Source organism: Thamnophis sirtalis, unplaced genomic scaffold (genome assembly GCF_051295495.1).
Source record: "Thamnophis sirtalis isolate CommonGarterSnake01/CBP01778 unplaced genomic scaffold, rThaSir2_p1.2 scaffold_2, whole genome shotgun sequence".
NCBI classification, from domain to species: Eukaryota; Metazoa; Chordata; class Lepidosauria; order Squamata; family Natricidae; genus Thamnophis; species Thamnophis sirtalis.
The window spans coordinates 113632488-113654306 of NW_028261382.1; the positions used below are offsets into that span (position 1 = coordinate 113632488).

Here is a 21819-nt window from a genome sequence, read left to right on the forward strand (position 1 = left end):
ATTGCAGACTACAGGAACCATTAGTACTACACAGGTGACCCTCAGGACATAATGTGCTTCAATGACCCTCAAAAAGGATGCAAATGACCAGCTGTCTGCAAGAAATATAAATCCTTCCATTCTCCGCCATCCAGTCAGAGCTGAAGAAGCTTCTTGGTTGAGAAGTGAAATGTCTTCAAAAGACAAAAAACAAGTCCAGTTGCCTCCTGAAAAAGCACCTTTGGGACAACCATGGCCTGGATGACTGAGAATCTCTACAGACTAATTGGTTATAAAGCTAATTAATGCCATTGTAACTTTGAACGGTTGCTACATGGATTCATGGTTAACTGAGCACTACCTGTAGTGATAATGGGAGATTTCAGTTATTCTAAGGTCTGCTGGAGATCTAATTTTGCCCAAACCCAGAGATTTAGCAAATTCTTCACCTCTCTTGCTGACAACTTCAGTTGCTAGAAGGACAGCAATCTGCTGTGCTGGACCTGATTCTCACAACCAGGAGGAGTTGGTTGAAGAAGTGAAGGTAGCTTGTACCTTGAGAAAAAAGTGATCATGTTATCTTTGAATTCATGATATTCAGAGGAAGAGAAGTTACACGTCACAGCTATATATATTAGACTTCCATCAATCAGAATAGAGCTGGAAGGGTCTTCTAATCCAGCCCACACTCAAGCAGGAGACCCTATATCCATGATGGCGAACCTGCGGGCATGCACATCTATGCATGCCTCCCGGCAGCCAGCTGATTTCTGGGTCTCTGCCACATATGTATGGGGGGCGGGCCGCATGCAGGTGATGTACGCACATATGCAAGGATCTTGTGCGTATGCACGTGGAGTAATGCGTGTATGCACAGGGGGCAGAGTATGTGGCACCCCCTCCCACAGCCCATTGTTGGTCCCAGGAGGCTGCAGGGTGGCCTATTAGGCCCAAAATGGGATGCAGGGGGGATCGTGCACACATGTGCAGGGGGCAGGGAGAGGCACGCATTGCATTACGGGTGTGGGCTTTCGGCATGCAATAACAAAAAGGTTAGCCATCCCTGCCCTATACCATTTCAGAGAAGTGACTGTCCAGTCTTTCCTTAAAAACCTTCAGTGATGAAGCCCCTACAACTTCTGAAGGCAAGCTGTCCCACTGATTAATTGTCCTCACTGTTTGGAAGTTTCTATTTAATTCCAGGTGGCTTCTCTCCTTGATTAGTGTCCATCCATTGTTTCTTCTCTTGCCTTCTGGTGCTTTGGAAAATAAGTTGACCCTCTGCAGAGGTGGGTTCCTACCAGTTCGCACCTATTCGATAGAACCGGTTCGTCAAATCTACCGAACCGGTTAGAAGAGGTTCCACTAGTGGACCCGGAAAGCAGGCCACACCTACAGAAGAGGTTCCAAAATTTTTTGAAACCCACCACTGGTCCTTGGATATGATTATTCTACACTAGCATGCTCATATTTATAAAACTCAGTGCCTCTGTGAAAGGTAAGGATGACTACTGCATTTGTGGCGCAATCAGAACATTGCGTGTGTTGAAGTTGTTTTAACGCAAACCAAAGATGCCTTTTAAAAAACAAGTTTACATCATATTCTTATGCATGCCAGTGCTGTGTGTGAGGTAATTTAAGATGGTTCTGACAAGTGTCGTTGGCATCTTCATATCCGGTCACATGGGCGGCAAGCCACTCCCATCCAGTCACATGGGTGGCAAGCCACTCCCACAAAGGACGCCACACCCACAGGTTCGAACAATCTTTGAAACCCACCACTGACCCTCTTCTAGTATAGGGTCTCCTGCTTGAGCAGAGGATTGGACTAGAAGGCCTCCAACTCTGCTATTTTTTTGTGGTCATGGGTGAGACGGCAGAGGTTGTCAATTCCTATTTTGTGTCTGCTTCTTTCAGAAAGAAAATGGAAACCAACTATCTTGGTTTTGCCATGATTAGGGCAATAAAGGAACTGAAGCATAGGATAGATAAGAAGACGATAAAAGAGGACTTAGCTAATTTAAACAAATTCAGGTCTCCAAAGCTGTCCAGGTTATATCCTAGCTAACTAAAGGAACTAACAGAGGTGATTCCAGAAAACCACTGTTGGTGATCTTGGAGATTTCTTGGAGACTGAAGGAGTCGCAGAGGATCGTAGGAGAGCAAATATCATCCCCACCTTCAAAAGGAAAAGGAAATTCAGACGTATCGTTCTTTTGCCTATACTGGGCAAGTATTTGTCAGCACTTGAGTAAGTATGCCACCGAGGTGGCGCAGTGGTTAGAGGGCAGCATTGCAGGCTACTTCAGCTGACTGCAGTTCTGCAGTTCGGCTGTTCAAATCTCACCGGCTCAAGGTTGACTCAGCCTTCCATCCTTTCGAGGTGGGTAAAATGAGGACCCGGATTGTTGGGGGCAATAGGCTGACTCTGTAAACCGCTTAGAGAGGGCTGAAAGCCCTATGAAGCAGTATATAAGTCTAACTGCTATTGCTATTGCTATTAACAAGCACCAATATGGGATTGCACAAGTAAATAATGCCAGACGAATTGCATTTCCTTTTTTAATAGAATTATTAATTTAGTAGATAAGGAAAATGCTATAGATAAAGTACACCTGGACATTTAAAAGCCTTTGCAAATTATCCCACAATATTCTCTGTAATAAAAAGGCACAATATGGGCTAGATCAGGAGTATCCAACCTTGGCAATGTTCAGACCTGTGGACTTCAATTCCCAGAATTCCCCACACAAAAAGTGACTTATGACCGTTTTTCAGTTACAATGTTTGCAGCATCCTCCTGGTCACGCAATCAAAATTCAGACATTTGGCAACTGATTCATACTTATGACGGTTGCAGTGTCCTGGAGTCATGTGATCTCCTTTTGCAGCCGCCTGACAAGCAAAGCCAATGGGGAAGGCAGATTCACTTAACAACCGCGTTACTAACTTATCAACTGCAGCGATTCACTTAACAACCGAGGCAAGAAAGGTTGTAAAATGGGGCCAAAACAAATGTCTCACTTAGCAACAGAAATTTTGGGCTCAGTTTTGGTCGTACGTTGAGGACTACCTGTAATGCAATTTCATTTACTAGTATGATAATGAATTCCAATGTCTTTGCTGATTGAGGGCCTCTATTTGCAAGGAAAGAGTCGCAGTGCCAAAGTGGCTGTGAATAATTGATACAGTATTTACAAAACAAACACTAAATCCAGCAACAACTAATGAAGATAAAAAGCTGAAGCAGGTAGGACTTCATTGTAGCGATGCCTTTGAGGGCCTCCTTACCTATAACTTTTTTATGTACTAAAATAATAATAATAGAAATAATAAGAATGATGATGATAGAATAGAATAAGAGAGTTGGAAGGGACATTGAAGGTCTTCTAGTCCAACCCCCGGCTTAGGCAGGAAACCCTACACCATTTCAGACAAAGGGTTATCCAACATCTTCTTAAAGACTTCCAGTGTTGGGCATTCACAACTTCTGGAGGCAAGTTATTCCACTGCTTAATTGTTCTGTCAGGAAATTTCTCCTTACTTCTAAGTTGCTTCTTTCCTTGATTAGTTTCCACCCATTGCTTCTTGTTCTACCCTCAGGTAGGATAATAATTTGACTCCCTCTTCTTTGTGGCAACCTCTGAGATATTGGAACACGGCTATCATGTCTCCCCTGGTCCTTCTTTTCATTAAACTAGACATACCCAGTTCCTGCAACCGTTCTTCATATGTTTCAGGCTTCCAGTCCCCTAATCATCTTTGTTGCTCTTCTCTGCACTCTTTCTAGAGTCTCCACATCTTTTCTACATCGTGACAACCAAAACTGAATGCAGTATTCCAAGTGTGGCCTTACCAAGGCATTAGAAAGTGGTATTAACCCTTCACGTGATCTTGATTCTATCCCTCTGTTTATGCACCCACACTGTGATGACATGATGACGTGAGTTTGACACCCCTGGCCTAGAACAAATGTGGAGAACTGTGCAAATTATGCCCTCTGGACTTCCAACTCTACATGGCCGGCTCAGGAATCCTGGGAGTTGAAGTCCACAGGTTGTAAAGTTGCCATGGTGGCCCAGCCCTAAACTAGAAAGATGCCTCCCTTTGGTCTGAGTAGCAACCATTCACCGAAATATTAAACAGCATTATTTCTCAATCTTAATTCCAGGCATTCAACTAGAAATGGATTTTTTGGCATGCAGAGCACAGCTCTGTTGAGCTTTCAATTATTATTTTTATAACAAAGCTTTGAACTGCCAAATTGAGGATTCTGCAGTTAGTTTAAGGTGGTGACACAATTCTTGTATTAGCACAGTGTTGCTGAATGGGAGATGAAGGTGTCTGAAGAACATAGCTGGTTCTTTCAGTGTGATTTACTGGTGGTTAAGGCCTTGTTTCCTTCCCTCCTGCTTCGGAGAGAGCAGAAGATTTAAAATAAAATGCAAACCACACACAAACAAGTTTGTTCAGCAAGTTGCCTCATTTTAGGGAGAGAGGGTCTTTTTTAAATAATTTGCCTGAAAGGGGCTGAGTGCAGCCCCTCACTCAGCAAATAGCAGCCCCTGAAAAGAAAAAAAACAGTAAACATACGCGAATACATATTGCTGACCTTACAACAAGAAATCAATTCACTTTCTCAGCTCACTTAACTGCCCTGGGGTTTCTTTAACACCCTGGAATCACTGCAGTGCCGTGTGTGTGTGTGTGTGTGTGTGTGTGTGTGTGTGTGTGTGTGTGTGTGAGAGAGAGAGAGAGAGAGAGAGAGAGAGAGAGAGAGAGAGAGCGAGAGAGCGAGAGAGAGAGAGAGAGAGAGAGAGAGAGAGAGAGAGAGAGAGAGAGAGAGAGAGAGAGATCCTTGCTCTGTTTGAAAGGGAGTGTTGGTGGATTTTCACACAATGATCTCCCCTCGAAGCAGATGAGCAGCCTATAAACTGTGGTTAATGGGCTTACACATTTGCTAAAAAGGAAACCATTAATAAAACCAGGAGAGGGAAAAGTTACTATGAGTCTGCTATGAACTGGGCTGCCACAGAGACACACTTGTTAAGAATCTGGTTTTAAATAATCTCAGAAAGGGATTAAGGATTGGAAAGCTACCAGTTCCAGATGCCTGCAAGGCTTAGAGATAGGCTGCCAAAAGCTGTTTGATCAACTCAAGAGTTCAAACATCTGCTTAACGGTCAAAGAACTTGGGAAGGACAAGTCTTGTCTGAGAAGACCTGAAGACTTACAGCTGTTTGTTTAGGGACTGTTGAAAGTTACAATGGCACTGAAAAAAGTGACTTTAGGACCGGTCCTCTTGCAACCATCACGTCCTAATGGTCACATGATCAAAATTTGGGCGCTTGGCAACCATTGTGTATTTACGAGGATTGAGGTTGCCATTTCCAAGTTTTGCAGTGGTTTCTGACAAGCAAACTCAGGAGGGAAAGAGATTCGTTTTATGATTCACTTAATAACTGCAGTGATTTGGTGACCAGTGGCAAAAAAGATTATAAAACTGGGCATGACTCACTTAACAACTAACTTGCTTAGCAACAGAAAATATGGTCCCCATTGTGGGAGTAAAGGGCTCTTATTTACGGGAAAATATTTTTTTGGGGGACCCATCTGTAGGGCACCAGATTGATAAAAGCTGTCTATCTATCTATCCACTGGACAGGATGAAATTACCATCTGCTCCAGATGCGAAATGGTGCTTTATCATCACCAAATGTAAAAAAACAAAAAGATGTTGAGATTCTACAGGTGACACTCGAAAAATTAGAATATCGTGCAAAAGTTCATTTATTTCAGTAATGCAACTTAAAAGGTGAAACTAATATATGAGATAGACTTATTACATGCAAAGCAAGATAGTTCAAGCCGTGATTTGTCATAATTGTGATGATTATGGCTTACAGCTCATGAAAACCCCAAATCCACAATCTCAGAAAATTAGAATATTATGTGCAATCAATAAAACAAAGATTGTACATAGAACAATATCGGACTTCTGAAAACTATAAGCATGCATATGTACTCAGTACTTGGTTTGGGCCCCTTTTGCAGCAATTACTGCCTCAATGCGGCGTGGCATGGAAGCTATCAGCCTGTGGCACTGCTGAGGTATTATGGAAGACCAGGATGCTTCAATAGTGGCCTTCAGTTCTTCTGCATTGTTCGGTCTCATGTCTCTCATCTTTCTCTTGGCAATGCCCCATAGATTCTCTATGGGGTTCAGGTCAGGCGAGTTTGCTGGCCAATCAAGCATAGTAATCCCACGGTCATTGAACCAGGTTTTGGTGCTTTTGGCAGTGTGGGCAGGTGCCACGTCCTGCTGGAAAACGAAGTCAGCATCCTCATAAAGCTCGTCTGTGGAAGGAAGCATGAAGTGCTCCAAAATCTCCTGGTAGACGGCTGCATTGACCCTGGACTTAATGAAGCACAGTGGACCAACACCAGCAGATGACATGGCTCCCCAAATCAACACAGACTGTGGAAACTTCACATTGGACTTCAAGCATCTTGCTGTGTGTGCCTCTCCTGTCTTCCTCCATACTCTGGGTCCTTGGTTTCCAAATGAGATGCAAAAGTTGCTCTCATCAGAAAAGAGGACTTTGGACCACTGAGCAACAGACCAGGTCTGTTTTTCTTTAGCCCAGATAAGACGCTTCTGACGCTGCTTGTTGTTCAGGAGCAGCTTGACAAGAGGAATACGACATTTGAAGCCCATGTCCAGGATCCGTCTGTGTGTGGTGGCTCTTGATGCACTGACTCCAGCCTCAGTCCACTCCTTGTGAAAGTCCCCAACACTTTTGAATGGCCTTTTCCTGACAATCCTCTCCATGCTGCAGTCATTCCTGCTGCTTGTGCACCTTTTTCTTCCACACTTTTCCCTTCCACATAACTTTCTATTAATGTGCTTTGATGCAGCCCTTTGGGAACATCCAACTTCTTTTGCAATTCCTTTTGAGACTTTCCCTCCTTATGGAGAGTGTCAATGATGGTTTTCTGCACAACTGTCAGTCAGCAGTATTTCCCATGATTGTGATTCCTACTGAACCAGACTGAGAGACCATTTAAAGACTCAGGAACCCTTTGCAGGTGTTGTGGCTTAATTAGCTGATCTAGAGCTGATTGAGCCTAGAATATTGCATCTTTTCACAATATTCTAATTTTCTGAGATTGTTGATTTGGGGTTTTCATGAGCTGTAAGCCATAATCATCACAATTATGACAAATCACGGCTTGAACTATCTTGCTTTGCATGTAATGAGTCTATCTCATATATTAGTTTCACCTTTAAGTTGCATTACTGAAATAAATGAACTTTTGCACGATATTCTAATTTTTCGAGTTTCACCTGTACAAAGAATGCAGAGAACAGAAACAAAGATGATTAGTATACTAAAACATATAGGGGAGACATGATAGCAGTGTTCCAATATCATTCTAAGGGGCTCCCACAAAGAAGAGGGAGTAAAACTATTCTCCAAAGCACTGGAGGGTAGGACAAGAAGCTGTAGAAAAATTAAATATTTTAGGAAATATTAAAAGGACAAAATATTTCCCCTAAAAGGGAGGCAGCCCCACCTTTGTCAATGGGCCGGTCTATTCTACATAACAAAGATCTATCTCCTTCATGCAGAGCCATAATAGCAATCCCAAAGCCCTTTCATTACATCATCACCCAGAAAGAGTCAACCAAACTTGGGACTTGGCCCTGCATGCGAGTCTGACAGTCAATCACAATACAAGCTCAAATTTAAAGCCCAACAGAGGGTATAAATCTCTCTCTCTCACCCATGTGGCTTTTAGCCCAGGACCTCAAACCATGTGATCCTGTCCACCATTAAACTATCTTTCCAAGCAGTCTCCATATTTCTAGTGTCTCCCCGCCCCCCTCCCCCCCAAAAAAACCTTGGAACTGAACCCAGAAGTATATTTCTTCCAATAAAGCAATGGGTGGAAACTAATCAAGGAGAAGCAACCTAGAACTAAGGAGAAATTTCCTAAAGTTAGAACAATTAATCAGTGGAAGGACTTGCATCCAGAAGTTGTGAATGCCCCAACACTGGAAGCTTTTAAGAAGATGTTGGATAACCATTTGTCTGAAGTGGTGTAGGGTTTCCTGCCTAAGCAGGGGGTTGGACAAGACCTCCAAGGTCCCTTCCAACTCTGTTATTTTGTTATGTTCAGGTGCAAAGCCTCTTTCATCCACTGTTCCTAATCATATCAAATTAAGGCGTTAAGAGTAATTCTCATCCCTGTTAAGTTGTCTGGTACCTACCTGAAGTCATTCTTTTCCAAACACCCTTCTCAATAGTGCCTTTGCTACAACTTGGAAATGAATGGCGTTAAAGGGAATGCCAGCAACTACTTCCCAGCCAACCTTTTCAAAGTACACTAAGAGTGAAGATCTCTTTGTTGTCTTTCCAACTGCTTTCCTATGTACCAGCAACTTGGCAGTTCTTTGCACTGGTAATGGAGACGTTTGCAGCTGTTGGTTTGCACAACAATCTCCTAATACTTTCCGGATATTTGCTGCTTCCCTAAAGAAAGCTGATGCTTTTACTCCGGAGAAAATTGAATCTGGGAGAATCTGGGAACTGGTCTCTTCTATACACTTCCACTGCATGTCTTCTAAAGCCATGATTCCATCCAGCGGTGGGTTTCACATTTTTTTAACAATTCCCCCCCCCCCCAAAAAAAACATCCTTCTTTTACATGCTGTAGAAAGTGTTATCAGTTGGTTACAAAAAGACTTTCGTGCATCTCTTCCACAGTCAACAAACATAATTCATATTAACTCAAGTATTTTAACTCAGATATTTATATATGACACCATCATCCTATATCCATTTTCATTTGACTATAGGGTTTCACATGTTGTTACCCCTGGTTGGCCACATGCCCGCCCACTTTGTGTACGCATGTGGCCCTTCCACGCATGTGCCCGGCCTTCCATGCATGTGCTTTGCTCTCGCACCTTCCAAAATGTGCCTGGCCTCCAAAATGTGCCTAAATAGGACAGCATAGAGCCCAGGCAAGTGGGCGGCCGAGATTTCTGCAACCGGTTCAGGTGAACTGATCCGAACCGGCTGAATACAACCTCTGATTCCTTCTTCAGGGACCTCCCAAGATCACAAATCTCTAAAGAACAGCAGAGCAATTTCCTGCTTTTTCTTTTAAAAGAAAGCAGTTAATTATTACCTTATATAAAGCCTTTAATCGGCTTAAACTTGAGAAACAAGGCGTGAAATAGCCCAAGCTAGCAGCCTTTCTTCAGCCTGGACCACTCAGTTACATTTCCAAAATAAAATAAAATACAGGTGGTCCTTTGCTGATGACCGCAATGGAGCCCTGATGTTCAGCGAGACGGTTGTTAAGTGAATTTTGCCCCATTTTATGCCCTTTCTTGCCACACTTGTTAAGCGAATCACTGCAATTGTTCAATTAGACACATAGTTGTTAAGTGGCTTCCCCACTGACGTCGCATGTCAGAAGGCTTCCACCAGTCAAGGTGGTCCCGGGACCCTGCAACAGTCATAAATATGAGTCAGTTGCCCAAAGTCTGAATTTTGATCACATGGGCATGAGGATGCCGCAACGGTTGTGTGAAAAACATGTCACTTTTTCCAGTGCCAATTTAATTTCGAACGGTCATTAAAAGAACTGTTATAAGTTGAAAACTACCTGTATTATCAACCAACGTGTTCTCACAAGATTACTTTTGCCAATTCTTCTCTCTCTATGGCTCATCATCCCCAGCTCATCTTCTACAACTAAAAGGTAAAGGTTCCCCTCACACATATGTGCTAGTTGTTCCCAACTCTAGGGGGCAGTGCTCATCTCCGTTTCAAAGCCGAAGAGCCAGCGCTGTCCGAAGACATGTGGCTGGCATGACTAAACGCCAAAGGTACATGGAACACTGTTACCTTCCCATCAAAGGTGGTTCCCATTTGTCTACTTGCATTTTTACATGCTTTTGAACTGCTAGGTTGGCAGAAGCTGGGACAAGTAACGGGAGCTCACTCCGTTACGTGGCGGTAGAGATTCAAACCGCTGAATTGCCAACTTTTCTAATCGACAAGCTCAGCATCTTAGCCACTGAGCAACTTCCACAATTAGGCAAGGGGACAACAAATCCTCAGGAACACAATTTTCAGGAAGTATGGTACCACAGAGGCGAGGAAAACATACTTTCCTGTGCAACAGTGTGCAGCCTACTTGTTTGATCTATTTTTCCAGGCTCGCTAACACAAATTGCTGAAACCTTGCTTTTTACAAATGATCTGTTTCAACCACCCTAAGTAGGAAAGAGGAAACTTTTTACAGAAACCTGAAACTAATTTTCAGCTCTCTTATGTGGGTCAGCCTTTCTACCGAGTCAGGGGCAAAGAAACTCTGTTTTCAAGCCAGAGCAGAGCCCGTAGGCACATCCGTTACTGCTTTCTACTGCTTAGTTATATTCATGAGACCTGATTTAACCACTTGCCCCCTGCTGTGTTTCCAATTTGGAACATCTCGTTTCATAACTGCAGTTTGCATTGAGTTTCAGGCAGATGGCATACACTCTGCAGTGCTTGGAAACGCTGGGGACTGAGCCCAGGGCTTGCTGCAAAGCGATGAATGTGTTGCTCAAAGTAGGGGTAGCTAATTTGGAACTATTTGCTGCCTCTGAATTACCTATAGCCGTGATGGCAAACCTATGGCACGCCTGCCACAGGTGGAACGCAAAGCCCTCTCTCTGCGCATGTGAGCACGTTCCCCCAGCTCAGTTCCACCACACATACACGCGCGCCTCCTGCCACCTAGCTAGTTTTGGGGTCTCTGCCGCGTATGCGCAGTGGGGGGGGGATGAGTGCTTGCACAGGGGTCGCATGTACATGCACAGGGAGTAGAGTGTGCACAGTGAGTTGCATGTGCATGCACAGGAGTGGGGTGCATGCAGGGGGCGCATGCACATTGCATTATGGGTGTGTGTGCTTTCAGCACGCAACGACAAAAAGGTTAGCCATCACTGACCTATAGTAATGAAATATGGAGACAACTTTTGCATCTCATTTGGAAGCCAAGGACCCAGATGGAAGAAGAATGGAGAGGACAATCAAGCACAGTAATCCCACGGTCACTGAACCAATGAACTTTTGCACGATATTCTAATTTTTTGAGTTTCACAGGTAATTTTAGATATATCTATAAGGTAAAGGTAAAGATTCCCCTTGCACATATGTGCTAGTCGTTCCCGACTCTAGGGGGTGGTGCTCATCTCCATTTCAAAGCTGAAGAACCAGCACTGTCCGAAGACGTCTCTATGGTCACGTGGCCGGCATGACTAAACACCGAAAGTGCATGAAACGCTGTTACCTTCTCACCAAAGGTGGTCCATATTTTTCTACTTGCGTTTTTTACATGCTTTCGAACTGCTAGGTTAGCAGAAGCTGGGACAAGTAACAGGAGCTCACTCCATTATGCGGCGCTCAGGATTCGAACCAGCGAACTGCCGACCTTTCTATCGACAAGCTCAGCGTTTTAGCCACTGAGCCACCATGTCCCTATAATTGTAAATATACCTATACCATCCACAAAAAAATTGTCATATGTACCTGTCTATGAGTACAATAGCTGAGCAGAACTATTTTTCCCCATTTACTTAAAGGACAGTGGAACTACCTATCAGGTTTACACTATTTCTACATTTGTAACTTGTTCTCATATCCCCCTAGACCCTTGTACACCTGCAACTGCACATATTAAGGGGGAGAGAGGAGACACATTAACAGGACGTCATGCTGGGGTGAACATCTTGTTGGTATGAATGGAAAGAAAGTTCTGATCTCAACCTGTGTCGGAGAAGAATCCAAAATTTGAGGAGGTTTGCTATCACAAAGGTATTTTTATGTTACATGCAAACTGGACTAATGGCTTGCAATACATGTTATTTAGGGGGGAAAGCAGATAGTGTCAGCATCCTTGACATTTGGTCTTCCAAAACCTTCTGAGGATATCTCCTGGTCTTCTGATCTTAGGAGTTCTCCTGCAGTTCACAATTAATTTTACTGCTTGATTTATGTGTGCGAGTTAGCCCTAGCATAAGTTAATTTAGGAATTATCTGATTATAAATTTGTTCATTTCTTTTTTGCCAAACCCACTTGGCCTTTGATCCATCTACATTCTCTCTCTCTCCTTCCCTCCCTCCTTCCTCTGTATTTGGACATTTCTATGCTAGAAGTACCTTCTCGGGTAATTTCACTTATCTTCCAAAACGATAGGGAAGAATGGCATTTTAGACATGAGGATTCTGACTAGGCAATTGTCAGAGCAGAAGTGCCCTCCTTCCTCCTCCCCGCCAGCGCTAATTAAATCACCAAGATCCTTGAAAACAAAAAAGAAGTGTGAACCTTTATGCCCTATATATCACTGCTCGTAGGCTGTGTTAATATTCCAAGGTATCACAGACCTAGGTAAGTATCAATAGGCACTTTAGGAGGATGAAAAATCCGCTGGGCATCTCTGATAAGCATACAAAAACCTCTTAGACCAGTGATGGCTTACCTTTTTGTCGTTGGGTGCCAAAAATGAGCACGCGCACGCATCCCGGAACCCATAATGCAAAGCGCCCTCCCCACATGTGCATGCGTGCACAAACCACTCCACGTGCGCCACACTGCCTCCAAGCTGAGCTTGGCATTTCCTCCCGGGGGGGGGCAGGAGAGGCCGTGTTCGCCCTCCCCAGACTCCAGGAAAACCTCCGGAGACTGGGGAAAGTGGAAAACAGGTCCAACAGACCTACCGGAAATTTGGAAATGGCTGAAAATCAGCTGGCTGGCGCATGCATGCGCACTGAAACTGACAGCTTGTGTGCCGGCAGATATGGCCCCGTGTGCCACCTGTGGCACGCATGCCTTAGGTTTGCCATCAAGGTTTTAGGCAGATGATTGATTGTAGTTCTTCTCAAACATTTTTATGATGGCATCTTTCTATCTGTCTGTTTATTCCATTCATCCATCCATCCATCCATCCATCCATCCATCCATCCATCCATCCATCCAATTTATATAGCTTCCCATCTTGCAAAACAAGGGATTCTAACTTTAGCTACCCAGGATGAAATCAGCAGGTTAAAACAATCAATCTATACCTAAAATCATCATCATGATTAACAATTAAAACGTAAAAAAACTGAACCGAGTTAAAAACCAGATGAAGGGATATTAACAACAGCGAACATCTCACTAGTTCACTTTCACACCACTGCATTGCAAGTGTGTACGTTACACACCCTGCCCTTAAGGAAGTTCATTCTTTTTAGTTAAACAAGAACTGAAACCGCCTTTGACCGTGTGAAGGGCCATTCTGTCCCCTTCTCTCTCCTCACCAACAATCCTCTGATGGAACCAACCAAAGCAGAAATTCAAGACCTCTCTTTAGCTGTACAGGAATCAATAGGGAAGGCTTTTTCTCTCTATAAAACAGTCATGGATGTGACCTTGAGCGGGGGGGGGGGGGGATCAGACTCACACATATGTACTAATCGTTCCTGACTAGGGGGTGGTACTATCTCCATTTCGAAGCCGAAGAGCCAGCGCTGTCTGAAGATGTCTCCGTGGTCATGTGGCCGGCATGACTAAACGCCAAAGGCGCACGGAACGCCGTTACCTTCCCAACAAAGAAGGTTCCTATTTTTTCTACTTGCATTTTTACGTGCTTTCGAACTGCTAGGTTGGCAGAAGCTGGGACAAGTAACGGGGGCTCACTCCGTTATACAGCATTAGGGATTCGAACCACCGAACTGCCGACCTTTCTGATTGACAACCTTAGCGTCTTAGCCACTGAGCCACCACGTCCCCCTGAAACATTATTACACCTAAACGAAAAGGATGGAAGCATTTCTTAGACCCTGGGAAGGAAAATAGTAGTAAGGAGAGACTAACTCCTCCTTGACTTGCTATGTGGATTGCAAGATTCTATGGCTGAGCTGATCTAAATTGAGTTCTACTCTTCCTAAGGAGTTTGTTTCCTGATGTGGCCTATCTTGTAGGGTTGACACTCTCAAAATACAAAGCCAAAACAGCTTAAGACACATGCTATCTTAGGGTGACATGCCTGGGATTGAACCCATCAAAGTGGAAGGTGCAAAGACTGTTTAATTATAATTACAGTGAATATTGCATTACTTTTTTTCAGCTAATGACATCAAAAACCATCTGGCAGCAATCTTTGGGGTGGTCTAGAGCAGCGGTCACCAACTGGTGGTCCGTGGACCACTGGTGGTCCGTGAGAAAATTTTGGTGCTCCGCAGAAAAATTATTTGCATTTTTCATATTGCACTAAATACTATTTATCTTCTTAAAAAATCATATTAGTGGTCCACGGGATTTAAAATTATGAATTTGGTGGTCCCTAATGTCTGAAAGGTTGGTGGCCCCTGGTCTGGAGAACCTCCTCAAATTTGTAGGGAGGGGTGGAGAACCTCAAGGCTCCCATCTGAACATTCCTGAGGAAGAAGAGGAGACATTCAAAACAGATAAAAAAGTAATTATTCTTCATAAAGTTCCCAAATATCTGTGGATCTGTGAACTCAATGGTTTTAACAGTGGATTTTGAGATGTTCACGGTGGCTAACAAAATCGAGTCAAAAGCACTACTAAATCAGGATTGAAGAACTGTAGACAATCACTAGGTGACAGCGAGAAGATATTGAAAATCCTAGCCCTTTGTTTCCACCTAGTGATGATCCAGACTTTGCAGTCCAGTTCTTGCAGTCCTAATCAATAGCTATTTAGTCAGGATGGCAATATCTTTGGTGACAAAGTGTAATCTGAATTTTAATTGCTTTGGTTAGAAACAGTGATAATGTGAGCATATGGTAACAGGCGCTTGGGCCTTTCTGTAGGCCTCTCAGTAGCATCTGGTTAGCCAGTATAAGACCCTAATTCTGAAAGATCAGAGAATCAAATAATTAGAGGACTTGTTCAGACCAACCCTATTCCGCGAAGGAATCCAAACTTCCTACAACTGAAGAATTCTGGGATGAAAAAAGAACGCACATTGGTCTTCTTCGTGGGCATGTCCTCGAGTATTTGAAGTGTGTGGCACTTCCCATTTCCCCTGGTCTTCTCAAATACCAACTTTCCCATTTTTCTCAGTCTCTGATCCGATAAGTTTCCAGTCCTGATTGCTAAACTTCTTTTAGTTTAAAGTACAGTGCCCTGACATGAACACAATACTTGACATATTATCTGCTCAACACAGAAGAGAGAAGAACTATTATTTCACACAGACCCCAAATACCTGTTTTTACATCCGCAGGCTATACCAGTGATGACAACCCTTTCTGTCATCACATGCCGAAAGTGTTTGTGTGTGTGCGCGCTAGTGCATGCCCACACCCATAATGCAATGCACAAGCTGCCAAAATGCAATGTCAGCACCCTTCCTCCATGCATATGCGTGTCCCCTGCATGCAACCCTCCCCCAAGCATGCATAGCAGACATCCGAAGTCCAGCTGGCTGGCGGGAGGTGTGTGCGCATGCGCCATCATGGGGCTATACCAATGCTAGGACTGCATAGCTGTTTATTGTCAGTAGTTTTAAAATCACCCAACACCTTTTTCATTTGCTGATGCACATCCTGCACAAAAGTGTTCCTTAAGCTGCTCATTATTTATTTGGTTCTCTTAAAAGTCTTAAAAGATTTTGTAGTCCTTGAAACCACACCGAAGCTGATTTTTATAAAAACAGGTACGAGATTTCAAGTAAATAATTAAAAATGAGTAAACCTATCCAGACTGTGTCCTTGCTTCATCTTTTTTAGCTGTAGGTGGTAACGTAGAGAAGGAACAGGGTAAAATATAGTACATATCACTTTTACTGCAATTACGTAAGGATAATTATGCACTTATTTCTAATTACTTCCTTGGTTATGCATTGTGAATAACAAAACATCCTGAAGTACGTACGTCAAAGATCCTTTAATTAAAAAAAAAGCTTGAAAAGCAGCTAAAATTTTATTAAAGTAAAATGGAAAATGTTTGCAAAGGTTAAAAAAAAAAGTACAGTAATATAAGAGGGTGTTGTGTAGCTATTTATTTTCAACAAGTAGAAAATTCAGGAGCCGACAGCAATTCCTAAGAGTGCTACCCTGTTTTCCCCAAAATAAGACCTCCCTGGATAATAAGCTCAATCGGGCTTTTGAGCGCATGCGCTAAAATAAGCCCTCCCCCCCAAATATTGCAACACAGCAGCAGCCATGAGGTGACCATGCTCACCGCCTCCTGCACCTCAAAAATAATAAGACCTCCCCGAGAATAAGGTATTCCTTGGGGTCAAAAGAAAACAAGAACCTGACTTATTTTCAGGGAAACACGGTACAGTCACCCCTGAATCTGGAACCATCTGAGATTATGAAAAACACTCCAATATGTCTGGAAGGGACGACGATGGAGAGACCACAATGGGCTGGGAATTATGGGAGATGAAGAGGAATACTTCCTGAGCACACTGAATTGAAGAAGGTTGGAACCTGAATTACGGAATGAATGGATGAATGAAAAGGGGTTTGGGGATCATCTAGTCCAGGGGTACCAAACTCACGTCGTCACAGTAGCATCACATGACGTATTGGGACTTTTTTTTCTTGCCCTTCACTAAACTGGGTGTGGGTGTGGCCAGCACCTGATACATCTGGCACACAAGTTTGACAGCCCTGATCTAATCCAACCCTTGGTTAGCATAGAAAACTGTGACATTCTGATATCAGCCTTTTGAAAACTCCCAATCCTCTAGATACGTAGATAGTGTTATGGCTTAGCAGCTCTTACTGTCATAAATTGCAGCATGAGTTGCTTTTATTGCAATCCATTGGTCTGTCTATCCAGCTATCCAGTTCCACAAACAGATCCATTTCTCTTTTGCCTATTGGATGCACTGCAATCCCATTCCATCGGTGTTCTGTTTTCTAAACCTGCAAAGGCCTTTTATTCTTCATAAAGTATGATTCCCGGATCTCTCTTCCCTCCAAACTCTTCCTCTGAACCTGTTCACACATCTCCACGCTTCTCGGGTAAAGAACTGGACACAACATTTCGGAGATGATCAAATCAACAGACCCAATGACACCATTGTCTCTCAGGAGTCAAGCCCAACACTGACCTTTTGGCCACTACATCCCATGTGTCCCCATGTTCATCTTAGATCCTTCTCACAACCAAACCCCAAGCCACCTATTCCCAGTCGGTATTTGTGTGTTTGGTTTTGTCCTCTAAGATAGTAATCATAGATTACATAGATTAAGGGGCTTGCGTAGCTCAATGAAGCTATGAGCTATGCTGTGTAGGGCCACCCAAGATGAACAAGTCATAGCAGAGGATTCTGACAAACCGTGTTCCAATGGAGAAGAAAATGGCAACCCACTCCAGTATCTTTGCTATGAAAACCCCATGGACAGTATTGTCCACAGGGTCGCGATGAGTCGGACACGACTTCACAATAACAGCAAGATAGTAGCTATTTCCCTTAGCTTGAGGTCATCTTCAAATATCATAAACATATCTTCTGCTCACCTGAGAGACCGCCTCCTGCTGATTACCTCCCATAGACCGATTAGATCTCACAGGTTAGGTCTCCTCCGGATTCCATCTGCCAGCCAATGTCGGCTGGCGACTCCCCGGGGCAGAGCCTTCTCTGTTGCAGCTCCAGCCCTCCGGAATGACCTCCCCGTGGAGATCCGGACCCTTACTACCCTCCCGGCCTTCCGCAAAGTCACCAAGTCCTGGCTGCTCCAGCAGGCCGGGGGGCTTGTGAAACATCCAGCCCCACGGAAACTGTGAATGTTGCGTATTTTAAAGTGTTGTTTTTGTCTATTTATCTCCCTTCCCTTGTTTATTGTGAGCCGCCCGGAGTCCTTCGGGAGTGGGCGGCATACAAGACAAATAAACTAAACTAAACTAAACTAACTATCCTCTAGGTCAGTGTTTCTCAATCTTTGCAAGTTCAACTCCCAGAATTCTCCAGCCAGCTTTTCTGGGGAATTCTGGGAGTTGAAGTCCATACATTCCAAAGTTGCAAAGGTTAAGAAACATTGCCCTCGGATTGTTTTTGAAGAGGCTGAATAAAAGTAGAGTCACTAGATATGAGGCAACATATACATTTAATAAAGCAAAATAAAATAATAAAACAAAGTAAAATAAAACACTATGCCAATGTTGGAAGATGGGAGATGCTATTAAGTATTTCTCTCCAGGACAATGCACAACCAGTTAAGTGAAATACAGATTATTATGCAGCACAATAAAAACTACGTGGTTGGACAACATCTTACCACATATATATGTTTTAAGAGTAGACCCACAAATTGCAGTCACTGTTTGCTAACTCATGGTTATTGACTAAAACCAAGACTGATTGCCTGCACATGCTAAATGATAAACCATGGCTTCCAAATCTCATTAGTTGCATTTATATAAAACGTTATGACTTACGTGGGTTGTATAAACCCAACCAGAATCCAGGACAATGATGGCTAACCTTTTTGTAAAGGTGTGCCAAAATCGTGTGCACGCATGCTATTGCGCACGTGCCCACACCCAAATTCAATGTGCCCCACCCACCTGCGCATTTGACTCCTGCCCTGCGCATGCATGCGAGACCCCCGCTCATGCGCACGGGAGGTGTGTGTTTCACCCTCCCCAGGCTCTGGAGGCTTTCCTGAAGCCTGGGAGGGCAAAAGTGGCTGAAAATCAGGTGGCGCGCGGGAGCTGATGGCTTGCATGCCGGCAAAAATGGCTCAGCACGCCACCTCTGGCATGCGGACCTAGGAGCTGAAAAGTCCATGATGTTTTTATTATTACCATCACTGCTGCCACAAACTGTTTGCAGGCATGCCAGTTTCAGTTGAGCAGAGACATGGGTTCCACTGTTTCCTCAACATGCAAATGTGTACAAACTTGCTAATGGACGTTGCTTCTGATGAGCTGGATATTAAACCCTCTTTTCTCAACCTCAAACCTCTTTTCCTTCCTAGAGCTGTGAAGGTAGCCCCAGCTAGCATGTCTGGAAGGTATGTTTTGCGTGGGAGGAGACCATGACCCAATAATTATGTGAGCCGTTGAAGATGCTATCTTAAAATCAGCGACTGATTTGCACAAGGAGCTTCAAAAACTGCTCAGCTGCCTTTTGCACATGGGTTCTGTACCAGCAGAAGAGCAGGTGACCCAGGGGCTTGGGAATCTTAAAGGGGGGGTGGGGTGGGGAAAAAAAGGGCCTGGTGCCTTTAAAAAAAAAGATACCCACCCACCCAAGCTGTACAGCTTTCCCCACACCAAGCAAACAAAGGGAGATCCGGAAGTAGTGGAGGGCACAAAACCCTCTCATGGCTTTGGAGTCAAACGGATCAGGTGGAAGATCTCAGCAAATAGAAATTGCACTTCCTTGAAAATAGCTCTCTTCTCAGTCTGACATGGGATTTGGGAGGGAGGGAGAGAAGAATCTTGGCTATTTACATTATCTATATAGGAGAGGACAAATACTCGCAAGGATCCTCAGGGAGAGAAAACTTATTAATCTGGGGAGTGGGGGAATTAAAAAATCAAGACACGTCGTAACCTGGAAGTCTTTCCAAAGGGGATGGGCATGACCCCAACACGTTCAATAAGAAAATATATATATTTGCCTTTCCTGATCATGGGAGACCTTTGGAACAGGAACAAAACAGGAATGAAACCAACCCACCGTTAGGAATTAACTTTTGTTTTTGTTTTGCTCTGGACAGGGCAGCTTTTGGAACGCATCAGGTATTTGGGCAAGACGGGGAGGATGAGCTGCGAGATTGAAATTAAAAAAAAAATCTCTGGGGAGGGGGAAAATAATTTGGGGGGGAAAAAAGAGGAGAACGGATGAAGTTTTGCTTTTAAACATTGCTCGTTTAAAAACAGCTGAACCGGGCCAATCTAATGCAACGTCTCCTGCCATTTCTAGCGCTCTCTGCAGCTGGGGGCAGGGATGGGGATTTTTTGGGGGGGGGGTGAAAGAGACGCTATCGCAAGCTAGCATATTACGAGGCCTTAAGAGATCCATCGCCCGGGGGTGGGGGAAAGAATGAAACCCAAGTGCAAACCTGGGACCGTTTCTCGCCTGGGAAAATGCCCCCCCCTCCCCACGTCCCCCATCTGCACTGGCTGCTTTCTGCTGTGTCTTGCTATTTATTCCAGGACGCCACCCGCCCTTCCGAGAGTTGCAAAAACACCACTTCTTTTGAATTCAACTGCCGGTCGCAGTTGTGTTGCAGGGGGGTGGGTGGCAGAAGGAGAGGGGGGGGTTGTGCCTTTTTCCAACCTCCACCCCCTCTTCTCCCCAAGCCTCGATTTCTCCCCCTCCCCAAGATCGTCTTCCTCGGGCTCTACGTAACGCCCTCTCCAAAGCGGACGCCATATTTTCTGTGGCTGATGTCGACATAGTGAAACGTAGACATTTTTTTTAAAAAAAAAAGAGAGACTGGCGTTTTTTTCTTTCTTTCTTTCTCTCTCGCAGCCCCTTTATCCCCCTTCCTAAACTTGCGCTCGATACGGTTTGATTAGAAGGGCGAGGAAGAGAAAGCACCGGACCCCCCCCCCTTCCTCCTCCCATCCATGCCTTTTCTTTTTGTCCCAATTCGAATTGTATTCGCTTTCGCCCCTCCTCTTCCCAACTGAAGTCTTCATTTAAAAAAAAAAAACACAAACCGGGAGGGTTTCTTTCTTAGAGGGGAGAGGGCGGAAAAAAGTTAAGTCGAAGTGCATTGGCTTGGCTGGACTAGCTCAGGACCAGGAGACCCCCGAAGTCCATGTGGCAAAAAAAAAAAAAAGGGAATATATCCAATCTGGCTCCGCAAGGCATCCACGTTTTTCCGATTAAGGCTGCCGGTGTTTCTGCTACGCTTTTTTTTTCATTTTTTAAAAATAATAATAATAATTTATGGTGTGTGTTTGCGGGCGAGAGAGGAGGGGAAGGGAAGGCGAAGTTGTTATTTTTTTTTTCTCTCCTTACCTGCGATCAAAGCTTTGGAACGCTGAGACGCAGAACTTTCCCCCCCGAATGGAACTCTCGGTGCGCGTTCTAGAACGCCGAGGAGACGGTCCGGGGAGACTTTCACTTATCCCAATCGCCCCCCTTCTAGGGAGGAAGGGAAAAAAAGGCATACAGTAGGATTTTAAAAAAAAAATTAAAAAAAAAATCTCTCCGATCGGCGGTGGCGATCTACACCAAAACCCACATGATCTCTTACGTCAGCTTGCGTATTTGCATGCGATACAATCCACAGCTCCTCTATCGGGGTCCCTGGGTTTGCTTGGAAAGTTTTCGGAGGCGAAAATTCGACCGCGAACTCTTTTTCCCCGGGGAGGGGGGGGGGAGAGAAAAGGGGGGGGGTGTCAGCGCGTCTCTTAAAGCAGCGTCCCCTTCTCCCGACGAATTAAGGACTCCTTTCCCTAAATGTGAACATTGGTATCATGACAGTTAACTTTTAATCCAAACGTAATAAGTAAGGAGGATTTAACTTTGCCACGCAGTTCATTCACACGGCCGTTAACCCCGGAATGCATCTTTCACTTGGACCTCGGGGCTGTCTTATCTCGGATGCCCTCCGTCTCTTTCCTTCCTTGCTTGCTTGCTTAAGATAAGTCCTAGTTTAAATCCAGATTCTTGTTAAAGTCCTTGCTAAGTAAGCTTTGTCCCCGGACCACGCCTCCCCAACACCCCTGGGTTTTAAGGCTGAACGGAGTTTTTCACTTCTTTCGCCTCTCCCTAAATCTGGTAGGGCTTACTCCTTAAGTAAGTTAGCCGGAACCGTTGAATCCCGAAGCCAGAGGCTGAGC

General features: G+C 44.3%; 1 protein-coding gene across 6 annotated transcripts in view; it reads right to left on the reverse strand.

Annotated features, from left to right (window-relative positions):
- Positions 1 to 21355, reverse strand: part of ZHX2 (zinc fingers and homeoboxes 2) — a 70615-nt gene extending 49260 nt beyond the window's left edge. For 4 of the 6 annotated variants that reach the window (XM_087706726.1, XM_087706727.1, XM_087706724.1 and 1 more), the window contains exon 1: positions 20993 to 21350. The gene's annotated coding sequence lies outside the window, so the exon portion shown is untranslated. Of the gene's footprint in view, positions 1 to 20992 lie in introns of all 6 variants that reach the window. The other 2 variants (XM_087706729.1, XM_087706728.1) reach the window with 2 other exon arrangements.
- Positions 21356 to 21819: the final 464 nt, after the last annotated feature.